Source organism: Epinephelus fuscoguttatus, linkage group LG1 (assembly GCF_011397635.1).
Source record: "Epinephelus fuscoguttatus linkage group LG1, E.fuscoguttatus.final_Chr_v1".
NCBI lineage: Eukaryota > Metazoa > Chordata > Actinopteri > Perciformes > Serranidae > Epinephelus > Epinephelus fuscoguttatus.
In genome coordinates this window covers 47,505,159-47,522,128 of record NC_064752.1, presented here as the reverse complement: position 1 = coordinate 47,522,128, position 16,970 = coordinate 47,505,159, and the positions used below count along the sequence as shown (strand labels likewise).

The window sequence follows — 16,970 nt, the reverse complement described above, 5'->3', positions numbered from 1 at the left end:
CACTGGTCCTTCAGCTCCGAAACAGCAACGGCTGTCGTTTGGTTCTAATAACGGAGATAACGCTAAACCTATCAGTCTGAAAGAAGCCACGGAGCTTGTGGCTTGCTATGTGGTTGGAGAAATGCTGCTGTTATCTAAATAGGTGGAGTCTAAATAGGTGGAGTAGGACTCGCTGACAGACATATTTCAGACTCAGGACTTGCATTATGCCTGGTACACGCTACACGATGGTACTCACCAATTATCCCCGGTCGTCTTTCACGGCGTGTGTGATGTCATCGGGTTATTCTTGTCCTATTTTTATTACTTTCACTATTATTTGAGTCACTGTGTCTGTTCATGAGCCAGCCGACATGTTGTTGTAGTCACCTAAAAGCGTCAGCAGATGGCAGGAGCTACATTTGAAGCGCCATATGTAAACTGTCAAGCTACTGTATCTTCCACAGGAAGTTCTGACAAATGTTTCAGAATAAAAGCCTATTTAGAAAATGGAGGGATTCTCTCAGCCGAGGTTGTAAGGGGCTTTTAATTTGAAACAAGTGTTGAGTTTGAAATGACGGTGCGATATGTTAACTTTATAAAGACAACGGAGCGGCTATAAAGTAAATATATAAACACACAGAGGGATTAATAAATAACGGACCATCTATAATGTAGTTTGTTTCAAATGAAGCTGGGAGCCTCTGCAGCTGTGGTGAGTAAAAGCCCCGCCACTATTTGTTAATGTTATTACTTTATGTCTGACCGTGAGGATGTACCATTGTTTGCTAGCTTGATGCTAATGACGTTAACTCGGGTCCACGTCATTGGTCCGACAACCCATCGGTCCGACATCCCATTAGTCTGACGGTCCGCGGTGCTGAATGGCTCCCAGCGGGCGTATTTCTACGTTTATGGTGCGCCGCAACCAGCTCTGGGTCAGCTGGGAAAGGCTTGAGGCGAAGCAGGCTCACAGCTTATGTGTTTGCCACTTTCTTTTTCATTTTAACCCACACCATGATCTTTTCCTGACCCTAACCAAGTGGTTTTTGTGCCTAAACCTAACCAGACCTTAACCACAGGGCATCATGATGATTTCGGAACAATGGGTTTAATATGGTCGGAACAATGGGATGTCGGACCAATGGGCAGTTCCCCATTAATTAACTAAGCGGGTTGACAAAGTGCCTCTGCTGTTTCACACCATCATTTCCCCCTTTTACTCTGTGTGGTAACATCCCTAGAGGAAATATTAAAAATGCTGGGGTGTTGTTGTCATACAGTTGTCTACGGCAGCAGATCCTTCTGTGTTTCTACTGGTCAAAGTGACGGCTGTGATGGGAGAATTGGATCTCAGTGAAGGGCAAGTGGTCCATAACTTTAATTTTGGAGACAAAAAAAATGTAGGCTTAGTGCCCTGTGGTCCATTGCCCAATAGGAAATGTAGAATACTCAAAAGTACTTTAAAAGTGCTTGAGTTACTTTTCTCAGGAAGTAACGTTGGAAGTACTTTTACAGAAATTGAGTTACTTTACTCAGGGAGTAACGCAGTAAAGTAACTGGCCACTTTTTAAAAAAGTAACGCAGTAACGTACTTTGATTACTTTTAAAGTAACCCTTACCCAGCACTGGAGCTGTAAGCCACATCTTTTCTTCTCCATGTGCTTTTACCTCATCGGGATGGAAGTGGAAGTTTTAGCTTCTAGCAGGTTAAACCAAGCTAGACATGTCTCCAATTATATTAGTATGTTTAACAAGAAACACTATGCCATGTGTAATGTTACTGTCGGCCCTGAATTAGTGAATTGAATAGTGAATGGGATGTGAGATGATTGCTTAAGTTCAGAGGGGCAGGGTGGTCTGGATGAGGATGAGACTCTGAAGGACTACTCTCATTGTTGGAAATAAATTGTAAACAGATTACAGGTACTGATGTAGCTGGCGCATTAACTTAGAACAGTGAACAGACAGTTTCACCCGAACTACTATAAGTCGGTGTCCATGATAATTTTTATTGGACACCCAGCAGCCAATCAGAATCAAGTATTCACCCAGTCTATGATATAAGCAAATGTTGGTGGACTGACTCTAAACATCAAGAGCTACCCAAGATTAACGTGACTTTAGGGGACACAACATTTTTGCCAAAAACAGGGACAATAGAGAAATCACTGTGGCCTTGTGTCCTTCAGGGGATGAAGAGGATTAAGTAAGTGAGCACAGACTTCAGAGAATTCAGAGACACTGAATTGGGTTGTCAAGGTCGAGGCTTCAGTGTTAAATGACTTTCAAGTACCTAAATGTTTTCCTTTTAGATGGTTCACAGGTTATCTAAATCTCTCTGAAGCATTATTGTGTCGGAGTGTTTGCTTGGCTGCAGTAGCCTCAGGCTCTAACTGAAAGGCATTGGAGCAACAGAAGTGAGGTTTCTCTTTTTTTCTTTGAACTTCTTGATTTCCTCATAGTTTCTCACACTGCTTTAGTTTTCTCCAAACACATTGCAAAGCACTATATATATATATTGCAGGACAAAAGTAAGTCAAAAGAAGATGTTATCCATTCTGCCCAGCAACATAAGGTCTTAGCTGCTCAACTCTCTTTTATGGAGATGTGACATGGAGGAGATGGTGGTGGTGGGGGGTGGGGGGGGGGATGTAACCGGTAACGCTGGCCTCTGCCACACACTCTCCCTCCATCCCTTTCTCTCCCGTCACCCACTGATGGGGATGACAGGGTGACAGGGCGACTGACAGCATGAGCAGCTCATTCAATTACACAGCTCTCTGATGAAAGGCTTTCATGTTCTCCACAGAGCAGAGAATGGAGGGATAGAGGGAGGAGAGAAGGGAAGTGGTCTGCATTTGGGAATAGGCAGAGGGGATGTGAGTCAGGGTGACGATAAGTGGGAGGCACAAAAAGGAACTTAATTAGGAAAGAGTTGAGAAATGTGTACTATCACACAAATAAAGTGTGAATGGGAAACCAAAAGGGCATTTTCACACAAAGTGCCAGGCTGTTTGAAGCAGAGATTGTGAAATGTTAAGTTCTATAGTTTGGTTTGCTTGGCAAGGTCAAAACAGCACCATTAGAACTTGTGTGACTACACCAAGTCACCAAATCCACTCAGCTTTTCAAACTAACAAAGCAGTGAAACCATTCAGCAGTGTCTACCTCAGTAATCCCAAGGTTGAAATTGCATTATGCAGTTCCTTCAGGCTTAACTACACTACCATGTTTATGGCAATGAAGGAGCATGCCATTCAATGAAACAGCAGGTCTCTTTTATATGTTGTTCATAGTGTTTGGATGACAGTGGGAGTCTTTGGCACAGAGGCATAAACTGTATCAAGCAGTGGATGCATGTGTTTGTGTACTTGTGGTCTGAGGCTGTTTTCAGATGTATTGACTGCAAATATACACGGACAGTGAAAATGGCAAAAAATAACATTGCTTCATATTATTCATTTGTTATTCAGCTCAGTCTAGAGGCTCACATGTCCTGAAGTGCATGAGGAGCACAATTTCTCACAGTATGTTCTTACTGAATGTCCATTGTCAAGTGAAATACATGGTTGCATAGGCTTTGTAACAACACATTGTCTACAGCAGCGTTGGGCACGTTACTCTCAAAATGTAACATATTACATATCACTAGTTACCTTCATTTAAAAGTAATATGTTTCTTTACAATATTACTCTCTGTGTAGAGTAATGTTACTGATTAGACTACTTTTGCATTACTTTTACCAAAATGACCTCAGAGAACCTAAGGTTAATTTTTAATAGATGAGTGTCACGTTGTTTCACAGCACCTAATCCAAGCACAGAAGCTCCAGTTTATTACAGTTCATTTCAAATCCAGTGCTGCGCAAGTCTGACCCATTCATGCAGTCACATACACTGGTTACCACTTTGTATTAAAATCCTCTACTTATTTTAATTATAGTGTGATGATATACTCAAATTCAACCCAAGTAAAGTTTATTTATATAGCACATTTGAAAACAATCTCAGTTGACCAAAGTGCTGAATAGGCTATGCAATATACAGTGGGGCAAAAAAGTATTTAGTCAGCCACTGATTTTGCAAGTTCTCCTACTTAGAAAGATGAGAGAGGTCTGTAATTTTCATCAAAGGTACACTTCAACTATGAGAGACAAAATGAGAAAAAAAAATCCAGGAAATCACATTGTAAGATTTTTAAAGAATTTATTTGTAAATTATGGTGGAAAATAAGTATTTGGTCACCCACAAACAAGCAAGATTTCTGGCTCTCACAGACCTGTAACTTCTTCTTTAAGAAGCTCTTCTGTCCTCCACTCGTTACCTGTATTAATGGCACCTGTTTGAACTCGTTATCTGTATAAAAGACACCTGTCCACAGCCTCAAACAGTCAGACTCCAAACTCAACCATGGCCAAGACCAAAGAGCTGTCGAAGGACACCAGGAATAAAATTGTAGACCTGCACCAGGCTGGGAAGAGTGAATCTACAATAGGCAAGCAGGTTGGTGTGAATAAATCAACTGTGGGAGCAATTGTAAGAAAATGGAAGACATACAAGACCATTGATAATCTCCCTCAATCTGGGGCCCCACGCAAGATCTCATCCCGTGGGGTCAAAATGATCATGAGAACGGTGAGCAAAAATCCCAGAACTACACGGGGGGACCTGATGAATGACCTGCAGAGAGCTGGGACCAAAGTAACAAAGGCTACCATCAGTAACACACTACGCCGAGAGGGACTCAAATCCTGCAGCGCCAGGCGTGTCCCCCTGCTTAAGCCAGTACATATCCAGGCCCGTCTGAAGTTTGCCAGAGAGCACATGGATGATCCAGAAGAGGACTGGGAGAATATCATGTGGTCAGATGAAACCAAAATAGAACTTTTTGGTAAAAACTCAACTTGTCGTGTTTGGAGGAAGAAGAATGCTGAGTTGCATCTCAAGAACACCATACCTACTGTGAAGCATGGGGGTGGAAACATCATGCTTTGGGGCTGTTTTTCTGCAAAGGGGACAGGACGACTGATCCGTGTTAAGGGAAGAATGAACGGGGCCATGTATCGTGAGATTTTAAGCCAAAACCTCCTTCCATCAGTGAGAGCATTGAAGATGGAACGTGGCTGGATCTTCCAGCATGACAATGATCCCAAACACACCGCTCAGGCAACGAAGGAGTGGCTCTGCAAAAAGCATTTCAAGGTCCTGGAGTGGCCTAGCCAGTCTCCAGACCTCAACCCCATAGAAAATTTGTGGAGGGAGTTGAAAGTCTGTGTTGCCCAGCGACTGCCCCAAAACATCACTGCTCTAGAGGAGATCTGCATGGAGGAATGGGCCAAAATACCAGCTACAGTGTGTGCAAACCTGGTGAAGACTTACAGGAAACGTTTGACCTCTGTCATTGCCAACAAAAGTTATATCACAAAGTACTGAGCTGAACTTTTTGTTATTGACCAAATACTTATTTTCCACCATAATTTACAAATAAATTCTTTAAAAATCCTACAATGTGATTTCCGGGATTTTTTTTCTCATTTTGTCTCTCATAGTTAAAGTGTACCTCTGATGAAAATTACAGACCTCTCTCATCTTTCTAAGTAGGAGAACTTGCAAAATCAGTGGCTGACTAAATACTTTTTTGCCCCACTGTAAATATAATCAGTAAGTAATAAAAAATAAATTTAAAAAAACCCCATAGGCCAATTTAAACAAAAAAATACAACATCATACAGTGAACAATAAAAAGATGCGGGCTCTCATTGACAGGTTTGATCTTCGAGACATGAAAGGTGGGGTGAATCCTCATGGAGGACGGCAGACGAAGACAGACAGCGGCAGGAATGATGACCTTGGAGACAGGAAATGGGCCTACAAAGCGGGGAGCCAACTTCCTGGACTCCACTCTGAGAGGAAGGTCCCGCGTGGATAACCAGACACGTTGCCCTGGAGTGAAATGGGGTGCAGGAGTGCGATGTCGGTTGGCAGACCGTTGGTAACGGTCGGAGGGGTGGAGGAGTTTGGAACGGGCCTGTATCCAAGTGCGTCGACAGCGCCGGACCATTGCATGAACTGAGGGAACGCTGACCTCATGTTCCTGTTCCGGGAAGAGAGGTGGTTGGTACCCCCGGGAGCACTGGAAAGGCGAGAGGCCGGTGGCCGAACTGGGAAGAGTGTTGTGGGCACACCCATAGGAGCTGCTTGGATCAGGAGGAGGGGTTATGGGAAGTGAGGCAGCGCAGGGCTGTCTCCATCTCCTGATTCATGTGCTCAGCTTGGCTGTTGGATTTGGGGTGGAAACCAGATGTCAGACTGACTGTGGCCCCCAGCAGCCTGCAAAACTCAGCCCCTGGTCAGAGACCACATCACTGGGGAGTCCATGCAACTGGAACACATGATGCAACAAAACTTCAGCAGTCTCTTTGGCAGTCTCTTTGGTAGTAGGTAGCAGTAGAGTTCCTACAAGAGTTTTTATAATGTATTTTTTTGGCGCTTTGAGCACAAAAAGCCAGGCGTCATCCAATTCCATCATATGAGAAAGGCAGACATCTCTACAGCCGATGTCCCCAACACTGCAACCCGCACCAAAACAATCTATATTGACAAGCAGCAGTGGGTAATGGAATGAGTTGAGCAGCTTTGGAAAACGGATCAATGACAGTGAGTATGACTGAATTACCGTCAGAGGGTGGGAGGCCTGTGACAAAATACAGTGAGATGTGGGACCAGGGGCGATGAGGAACCGGCAGAGGATGAAGAAGGCCTGAGGGAGCTTGGTGAGTGTCTTCTTTCTGAGAGCAGACCTGACAAGCAGCGACAAATTCCTTGGAATCCCTATCCATCGATGGCCACCATAAGCGCTGTCAGAGAAGTGCTAAGGTGCGTCTCACCCCAGGGTGGCAGGCCAGCCGAGAAGAGTGCCCCCCACTGGAGAACCTGAGAACGGAGACTGGCAGGGACAAACAACCGGTTATCCGGACAAGCACTGGGAGCAGGGTGTTCAGCATGAGAGCGTTTTACCTTGTCCTCTACCTCCCAGGTTACCGCCCCGATGGCACATGCAGGCGGGAGGATACCTTCAGGTTCCGATGGAGAGCCTTCCGGCTGGTACTGTCTAAACAGGGCGTCAGGCTCGAGGTTCTTAGAGCCTGGTCTATATGAAAGGGAGAAATCAAAACAGTTAAACAGGGCCCACCTGGCTTGACGAGAGTTCAGCCTCTTGCCTGAGCGAATGTACTCCAGATTTTTGTGGTCAGTCCAAACCACAAATGGCTGCTCTGCCCCCTCCAACCAGTGTCTCCATTCCTCCAGAGCAAGCTTAACTGCCAACAGCTCCCGGTTCCCAATGTCGTAATTCCTCTCTGCTGGAGACAGCTTCCGGGAGAAAAAGGCACATGGATGAACCTTCTGATCTTCAGCCGACCGCTGAGAAAGAACTGCCCCCACACCGGTGTCCAACGCATTCACTTCCACAATAAACTGGCGAGCGGGATCTGGGAATATGAGAATGGGAGCAGAGGTGAAACGTGACTTTAACTCACCAAAGGCGTATTCAGCTGCGGAGGACCACCAGAAGGGCACATTGTGGGAGGTGAGAGCGGTGAGGTGAGCTGCCACTGAACTGTAGTTTTGAATGAACCGTCTGTAGAAGTTTGCAAAACCCAGAAAGCGTTGAAGTTCCTTGCATGTTGAAGGAGAAGGCCAGTCTGTAACTGCCTTGGTCTTGTCCGGATCCATTTGGATCTTACCAGCGTTGATGACAAAGCCCAGAAAGGAAACCTCTGAGACGTGAAATTCACACTTTTCAGCCTTCATGAAGAGCTGATTCTCCAACAGCCTCTGCATGACTTGACATACATGCACCACATGCTCCTGTCTGGATTTGGAGAAGAGGAGAATGCCATCCAGATACACAATGCCTGGAAGATGGCAGGAGCATTAGTGAGACCAAATGGCATAACTAAATAATCGTAGTGTCCACTGGGAGTATTAAAAGCCGTCTTCCACTGAGCCCCCTCTCTGATTCTCACCAAATGGTATGCATTGCGGAGGTCGAGTTTGGGAAAAAATGGTAGCACCTTGCAGCAATTGAAAAGCAGAAGAGATTAAGGGGAGAGGGTACCTGTTTTTCACAGTGACATCATTAAGTCCCCTGTAGTCGATGCATGGTCGCAGGGTTTTGTCCTTCTTACCCATGAAGAAGAACCCTGCTCCAGCAGGAGAAGATGACGGCCGAATGATTCTTGCACCCAAGGAGTCATTCTCCATAGCCTTGGTCTCCAGAGCAGATAGAGAGAAGAGTCGGCCTCTAGGGGGAGAAGCACCTGGCAGAAGGTCGATCGCACAGTCATATGGACAGTAGGGTGGCAAAGAGGTGGCTCTGGTCTTAGAAACCTCCTTCAGATCCAAATACTCTTTAGGAACTCCGGAAAGATCTGGAAACTCAGAGGTAACAGGCCAACTAGGAGCAGGTGGTACAGCAGATCTCAAACAAACAGCATGACAGTGACCACTCCATTTAAGTATGGTTCCCGAAGCCCAGTCTGTGTGGATTATGTCTTCTTAACCATGGATAACCCAGAATGACAGGCTGTTGTGGTGCATGAAACAGGTGAAAAGTGAGTGTTTCGCTGTGATTACCTGACATGGTCATTTGAAGAGGCGCTGACTGATGTGTGACCCTGCAGAAGAGGCGGCCATCTAGCACTGTAGCATGGATAGGCTTCCCCAGAGCCTCCCGGCCAATACCCAGCTGAGAGGCAAGAGTTATGTCCAAAAGGTTGGCGTCAGCACCAGAGTCAATGAGAACTGAGACAGTGTGATTACTCCCAGAGCGATACAGCTGAGCATGAATCAAAGGCCGAGAGGGCATTTCAAAGTTCATGGTCTGGCTCACCAGCGCCCTCTGGATGACTGGTGAACCCTATCTTTTACTGGGCAGGAGGAGACAAAATGGCTGTCATGGCCACAATACATATATTTGTTCTCCCGCAGACAGCGCTGTCGTTCAGCTGTGGAAAGCCGAGTCCGTGCCAGCTGCATTGGCTCAGTAGTGTCACAAGGGATGCCAGAGACTGGTTCAGATTGGAGCCCTGATGGACGGGATGATGGCAGTTGGGGAATGGCAGACAGGACCCTCTCTCTTCTCCGTTCCCCCAGACGGCCGTCAATGCAAATGGAGAGAGTGACCAATGCATCTAGGTCAGCAGGAAGATCTCGGGCTGCCAACTCATCTTTGATGCTGTCTGAGAGCCCATTGTAGAAGGCATCAAAGAGTGACGCAGCATTCCAATTACTCTCAGCTGCCATGGTGGGGAATTCAATGGAATAATCAGACACAGACCTCCCTCCCTGCGTCAGGTTGAACAAACCTCGAGCAACTTCTCTGCCGGGTGTGACATGGTCAAAGATCTTCCGTAGTTCATCTGAGAACAACTTGACCGATGAGCAGATGGAGGATTGCTTCTCCCACTCTGCAGTTCCCCAGTCTTTAGCTCTGCCTGTGAGCAGAGAGACGATGTATGCCACCCGGGAAATGGGCAACAGGAACCAGGGGCACCAGATTAGTGTTCTGGAGGGGGCAAACGTGCATCTGATGCTGGAGGGGCCTGGGCTGGAGAGCTGGAGAATGGCGGCGGCACAGGTCCACGATCCGACAGGGAGAGCCTCTGGAGATGCTCCTGAATGGAGCTCATGCTCCTCTCGTGGCGAGTAGCCAGCTATTGCAGAACACTTGACATGGATTAAAGTTGGTCATCGTGGCACTTAAGGGCATTGGCCTGAGCCATCAACTCCTCCCGGAGTGCATCAGAGTTGGCTGGGTTCATGTCGGCCAGACTGTACTGTGAGAATCACCAGTACAGATTTGAACCCAAATGCACAACAATGAGGCAATAGAGTTGCAGGCAAAGTTCACTTTACTTAAACAGTTCAGGCAGAGTCAAAACCAGGAAATCAGACGAACCAGCAAACAAATCCGACAAGGAGCAGGCAGGGAATCCAGAGTCCAAAAAAAGGTGATCAGGCAGTAAAAGGGAAAAATGCTGGATAGCTTGGCAGAAATACAAGACAATCTCGCACAGGGCAGGGGAAAATGGACTGGTATATATACTGAAGGACTAATGGGAGAATGAGCCACAGGTGTGGAGATGGGCAGGGGAAAACCAGGTGCAGGTAATGAGCAGATTGCATGGGCTGAGAGCGAGGCGTGGTCTGAAATGACAGGAGAGTTAGTGATGAGACATGAAAACAAAACCAGATGAAAAAAAAAAAAAACCTAAGAGTTGGAATTCCTGACAGACCTGCCACTGAGAAGGCTCTACCCTCTTTACTTTTGAGCCTGAATCTCGAAACCTCCAGCAGCAATTTCAAGCCCTGAATTGTAATTTGTAATATTGGGCATTTAAAAAAATAACTTAATTGAGTGTGTATATGTTCTATTATTTACCTCTTGACAACAGACCCTAATATTGCTCATGTTTTATACGTCTTCACCTTGGACAGCACTTTGTGCTTCTCTGCTTAAAAAGTGCTCCATAAATAAAAACTATTCTTATCAAGTCAGGTGGTTTGCATCCTTATGTCAAGCAGCAGGAATGTGGATTGCTCCCTTCATGAGAAGGAAATGAGTCAATTCACCAAATGAAGAATTTGAAGTACCGTGGGTCTCAGGGACACTGGCACAAAATCAGTATCAGGCTGCTTGCAGTTTGTGGCAGTTAGACAGTTCTACGAGCCAAAGGAAATGATATTAGCTGACCCAGTCAGGCATCAAAGGGGTGAAGCTCCTAAATTAGAAATGTAATCACCAAAAGGACACTGAATGTAGGAGCACATTGGAGAGAAAGGTAAATGTAGTTTTCTTTTGTTTTTTGAATCTTTAATAATTGAGGACAAAGTGTGTGAGTCAGACAGTATAACACGAGAGGGGGCTATGGCATGTTGAAGGAAACTGTTTTTAGCCACAAAGATGTGGGCACACGAGAGACAGGATAGCAGATGAGAATATCAGGAAGATGCATGCTCTTCTCCAGCATCTCTTTGGACACAAAAATTAAAGATAAAACATGTCCATTGGCCTTTTTCCTAAACAGGAGGACAATTCATTATGTTTGTGTTTCTTGCTTCGCGCTCACCCTCCTGTGAAATGTGACAAGAAATTTCACACAGGATGAAAGAAGAGCTTTTTAATTGGCAGTGAGGGGGCATTGTGGATAATTCTCTTTACACTGGTGCTTAAGTGGATTATTGAGGAGTTTTAGAGCACAAAGCAACAGGAAGTGAACAGGAGGAGACAGAGTAAAAAAATGCTGTTGTTGTCTTTCTGGAAGCTCTCCAGTTTCATGCTGGTTTGGCCTACATACAAACACCGAGTGTTTCATGAGAGGAAAACACTTCAAACACCGGAAAAAGAATGTTTTTAGTGAAACCAGGTCAGAGTCAGACACTTGACAATGCCATACACATTGATGTAGATTGAGCTACTGTGTAAAATACTAATAATTAACACTTTCGATGAAGACCACATCTATGATGCATTATGACGGCATTCATAGTTAATTATAATGCATTTATGTGATGCTCTATGACTACACTCAAACACTAATGCACTATATCAACAGTCATAAAACATTATAGATGTGACTTATAATGAATTATACAACAGTTAGTTCTGACCGAGTAATTTGATTGGACGAGAGGCATTCCGTGAGTGCTGGTATAGAGTACAACATCACTGGGACATGTAACAGTAAAATCACCCCGCTCACAGGTGTTATAAATATAAATACAACCGTTAATTAACCAACTGTCACACTCGCTACATTGACACAAACTGACACTAGCGTTACACCAAGAAGATGGATATTTTCCCCAAAATTACATTTGAATTAAATTATAAGTGGTCGTCAGGAGAGGACGAGGAAAAGGAAAGCCAGGACTCTCCTGTGCAGACCTCCAGGTGTGTTTGTGTAACATCAGCTGACCTCAACAAACTGGAGAGGAGCAAAAATTAAGTGAACACGGTCAGGAATTATCATCATCTGATGAGGTACTGATGAGGATGAGGAAGAGTGGAAGCTGAATCCGGCTGTGCCAACATCCAGGTTTGCCAACGTCTCATCAGCCGAACTGGACGAAGTTACACAGATACAGATCAATGTAAATACAAAGTAGGCTAGCTTGTGAGTTCCTGGCGTGTGTGCTGCGTTGCCTGGCAACAGACTGGGGGAACTGTTTTTTTTCACGGAGCTACATAACATACTTAAATCATTTATTTTATCACCTTTTGTTAACATTTCCTTACTCAGCATTGCTGTTTAAGCTGTTGTTGACCTGTTGTATAAAAGCAATATCACACTCGATATTTTAGCTACTACAAAGTAACAATTTGATGATGATAACACTACAATCTATCACACAAAAATCATGGATGTGGAAAATAAGTTCATAACAGTTTTATAACAGCTTATGTATTCTGAGATTAAATTTTTTTTTCTAATACTTAGATGTATGTTGCTGTGTAAAAATAACCGTCAGGGTGGTGAGACTGCTGGCATTAGATGTGTGGATCGACAGTAAATCTATACCTGACAGTCACAGTTGATAAAAATCGAAGGTTCCTTGGGTCAACCCTTGAAATTCCATAGAAAATGCTTGGGGTCATTTTTGACCCCACGTATGGAAAATAGGGGTGTAACGGTACACAAAAATCTCAGTTCAGTACGTACCTCGGTACACAAGTCACAGTTCGGTTTTTTTCAGTACAGTAATGAAAAAAATTTACAACTATTAAATATCTTTTACTTATTGGTAACCTTATTAAAACATACCACCACAGCAGTTAACTCTTTTTACACAATTTTTGAATGAAACAAATATATATAAAATCCTACTTTTTCACATTGTTTGAATGAAAATAGAAATATAAAAGTGAAAAATAAAATCCTGCTGTTTTTTTAACACATTTTTTGAATGAAAAATATAAATATAAATTTCTGCTTTAACAGTTTTACTCAATTAAAATAAAACGTATAGTGCAGCTGGTCAGCTTTAAAGCCTGCTCAGATTCAGTTTTACTAGGAATTTACTTAGCTTTCCCACTTTGTTGAAGTGCAGTAAACAAAACATGCTTATATCTAAAGTGCAGCTTAAACAATTTTACTCAGCTCCAATGGCGTTGGTTATTTCTTTAGCGCAATGGTCAGGGAAACGCTCTTTTTTAAACGACGATGATATCATAGTTTGCACCAGATTCCTTTTTCTAGTCGTGCCGGTTAACGTTCAAACTCAGGTGGTGTCGCTTTAGATGCGTTAGCATGTTAGACGTGTTTCCAAGTACATACCCGACCGCTGTTCTGCAGTGTCGGCACACTGCTTTTGTCTTGTCAACTTGTTAATTTCCATCTTCGTATTTTACCCTAAAACCAAAGTGTTCCCAAACGGAGGACTTAAGGTTTGCGGGTGGGTCTTCAGGTTCGTCAGGCTCACTTACCATGTTGTCAAAATGCAAGAATGCGCTGCACAAAATGAAAGCGGAGATTTACGGGACTCGGTCCGATACTAGATTATGTACGTTGGGGAACTAGATATTTTAAATGGTTCGGCTCGCAAAAACGGAATTAAAATAAAACAAAATAAAATAAAATAATATCCTGCACCCAATAATTTGGTACAGGATCGTGCCAAACCGAAAGTCGCGTACCGAACGGTTCGACACAAATACATGTACTGTTACGGCCCTAATGGAAAAGTGTGGCACTGATACAAAAAATGCAATTATTTAAAGAATATAACAATTAGATACAAATCCAAATGGCCTCATGTCAAAGACAACCTATATGAGGAATACATGGAAGATTAAATGATAAAAATTTAAAACTACAAAGACACTGCAAAAAAACAACCGCTGTACAACTTCTTGTACAAAATGCATCTAAGGGTTTTGTAAAAGAACTGAACTTACATGAATTTGGGATAATACTATGTTATTGGCAATGAACAGAATAAAGAAACAGAACACACTCTCTCTCTCTCTCTCTCTCTCTCTCTCTCTCTCTCTCTCTTTTTCACAGACTTACACATATGCATATACATGTTACATTACATGTTACATAATGTTTTTTGAGTCTGGGCAATATTTTATACATTGTATTCCTTTCATTCAGTAGTTGGATGCTGATGAAGCTGTTTGTAGTGCTGACAGGGCAGGGAAAATAGGTCAGGATCATTTTTATCTAATAGTTATAACAACAATTTACAACAATTATGGAATATTTTAAACCCAAATAGACCACAAATGTCAATATACAAGCTGCATACTGACATTGCCTCAGCAGCAACCAAAGTAGGTGTTTTCAGAAATCTCTAATCTATACTCCTTTTCGTTACCACTTTTGGGTGTGCTAAGCCAAACTGTGCTGCGCAGATTTATGTTTCATTTTTCAGTTTCAACACGCCGAGCCACACTGAGCCACGCCAGAGATGGATCATCTCCGAAGCAGGACCAAAAGTGCGCCCATCCGCCTCCAAGCCTATAGCAGTGACATTTTGCTGACTGCAGCCAACCCCCCCTTCTGCCCCAATACAAGAGTGTGTGTTACGAGACTCAACTCACAACTGTCTATGCAGGAGTCTCTCTGTGAGACAGATAGTCTCTCTGTGTTAAGCTCTCAGAACCTGTGTAGCCTCTAACTCAATCTCTGTGGTTTGGATTTTTTTTTTGGCAGTTTCTCTCCTGTGTCCTGTTTTTACTTTAGGTCTCTGTTTTATTTTACTGCTTAACATTCGCCTTCAGCTGTATGGGAATCCTGTTAAGTTACTGCTGATGAAAAGTTAACATTTCCTTATTTTGCTGCTTCACAATAAAAGTCTTTACATCACAAAATAATGGGGGACTTCTTTTGAGAGAAATCTACAGGAAGTGAAATGTATTTATTGATGAATTAGTGGAACTTTGTTTGTAAAGAACAAGTCTAATGATACGACAGGGAGTAAAAGCAGAAGTAGCCACAGTGAGATGTTAGATGAAGAGCTGCATACAACATGTTCTTACTGCACCTCTGCAAACAGCTCACTTCCAACAGGTCAACTTCAACTTCTGCAAAGCTGTGTGATGGGAAAAAAAAACAAAAACTTAGAGCAAAATAGCGATGGACTTAAGTTGTGGATCAGCCCACTGCTTTTAAACATCATCACTCAAGACAAGCCGTCAGCATTTCAAGACTCACCTTCAAGTGGGTAGCTGTGTTGTAATGGAAATGCAAATACCTGCCACGCTCGGCTGACATGCCAAGCCAAACCAAAGGTATCAGTAACCTAAATCCCTGTTTATTTGTGAACGAGAGGTCAAAACCTAAAGGAAAATATCTGTTTTCAGAAATATCTGTATGTGTGTGTGTGTGTGTGTGTGCCTGTTCTGCAGTTAGAGCTATATTGTATACTGTACTGTTATTTTGCAGTACTGATTTTCTTATTTGTAACATTGATAATGAAAATATATTTCTGTGGCTAAGTTGATTAGAGAACTCCCAAATTGGGGAGAGGAAAAAAAAAAAACTACACTGGGACTCCCAAATATTTGGGAGTCCCAGTGTTTGGGGGGGGGGGGGGGGGCACAGCAAAGCAATTATGCTTAGGGCACCCAAACAGCCAGCAGTGGCACTGGAGTGTGTGTCCTCTGCCTCTATTTGACCGATATAAGTGAACTCTCTAGCTAAGCCAAATGAAACTGCTAACCAGGGTATGTGTGCTGTACTGTGTTCACAGTGCCCTCTGGTAATGACAGTTACCATGATGGTGGTGAGTTACATAGTTGGCGGTATTATTACCATCAGTATTTTTCTCCACAGTTTATAGTAAAAACTTGGGGTGGGGGGAAAAAATTTGATACAACATAGTAGTGCAATATTTTGCATGACGTTATTGTATCAATACACGGACGCAGAGTATCGATCTTTTATTATATACATTATTAATTAAACACACATTTTAACACTAGAATTGGAACTAGAATAATAAAACCAATTGATTTTTTGGTTCCACTAGATGGTGCTGATGTGTTTGAGGTCAGCAGAAGTCTCAGTCAGCAGCATTTGGCACGAAGTTCATCAAAACAAAGATGGAGGCACCAGAGAAAGAAATCAGAAATGTGCTGTCAGCGTTTAGATTAAATGTCTGGACTTATTTTGGATTTTTTAACACGAAAGGAAAGAAAAGGAAAGGAGGATTTGAATATGACACGTGCAATTTGCAAGCGGTGTCTTATGAGAGTAAAATACTCTGTGAATACTACAAACATGAGGGCTCACCTTAAACACCACCATCCAGAGATAGCGTTAGCTGCTAGCGGCCAATCTAAAGCTAAACCTGCTCCGCCGAAAAATCAACCAACACTGGACCTAGGTAGCTTGACAAAACTACCATCCAACTCTGAGAGAGCAAAGAAAATAACACAGTCCATCACCTACTTCATGTGCAAAGATCTGCGTCCATACAGCGTTGTTGAAAATGAAGGCTTTTGTTAACCTCTTGCACTCCACCCCCATTTTTTAGCGAGAACGCCTAAAATGACATACCCAAATTAAAATGACTGTAGCCTCTGAACCACTCTGACCGTCTTGCCAGAAAGCAAACTCTCTGAAGTTTCTTGTGAAAGTGTTAGAAACACTCTAGGTGATACAGAGACAGAATAATGGGCCTCTGAAGTCAGTAAAAAGTTGAAGATTTTGCCTAAAATAAAATAAAAAATGATTTTCAGGATGAATAACTGTCTGTGGCTTCATCTGAGCAGGTAAATGATACAGTGGGGCTGTAGGCACACTATCAATGAACATTTGATTCAAGTTTGAAGAAGATTGTTCAAAGTATGACCATTCTACAGTGTTTTTTCCGCTTCAAAACAATACTATCAGTGATCAAACAACACTCAGCCAGCTTCAAACATTGTACCTTATTGAAATCAGGTGTGATTATGATAGCTGATGTTGTTTATG

General features: G+C 43.2%; 1 protein-coding gene across 2 annotated transcripts in view; it reads right to left on the bottom strand.

Annotated features, from left to right (window-relative positions):
• The window catches only part of LOC125885530 (copine-9-like), a 312,413-nt gene that overhangs the window by 113,997 nt on the left and 181,446 nt on the right, over window positions 1–16,970 (bottom strand). The window contains exon 1 of one of the 2 annotated variants that reach the window (XM_049571177.1): window positions 239–268. The exons of the other annotated variant lie outside the window; for it this stretch is intronic. The gene's annotated coding sequence lies outside the window, so the exon portion shown is untranslated. Of the gene's footprint in view, window positions 1–238; window positions 269–16,970 lie in introns of those variants that run through there. 2 annotated transcript variants of the gene reach the window in all.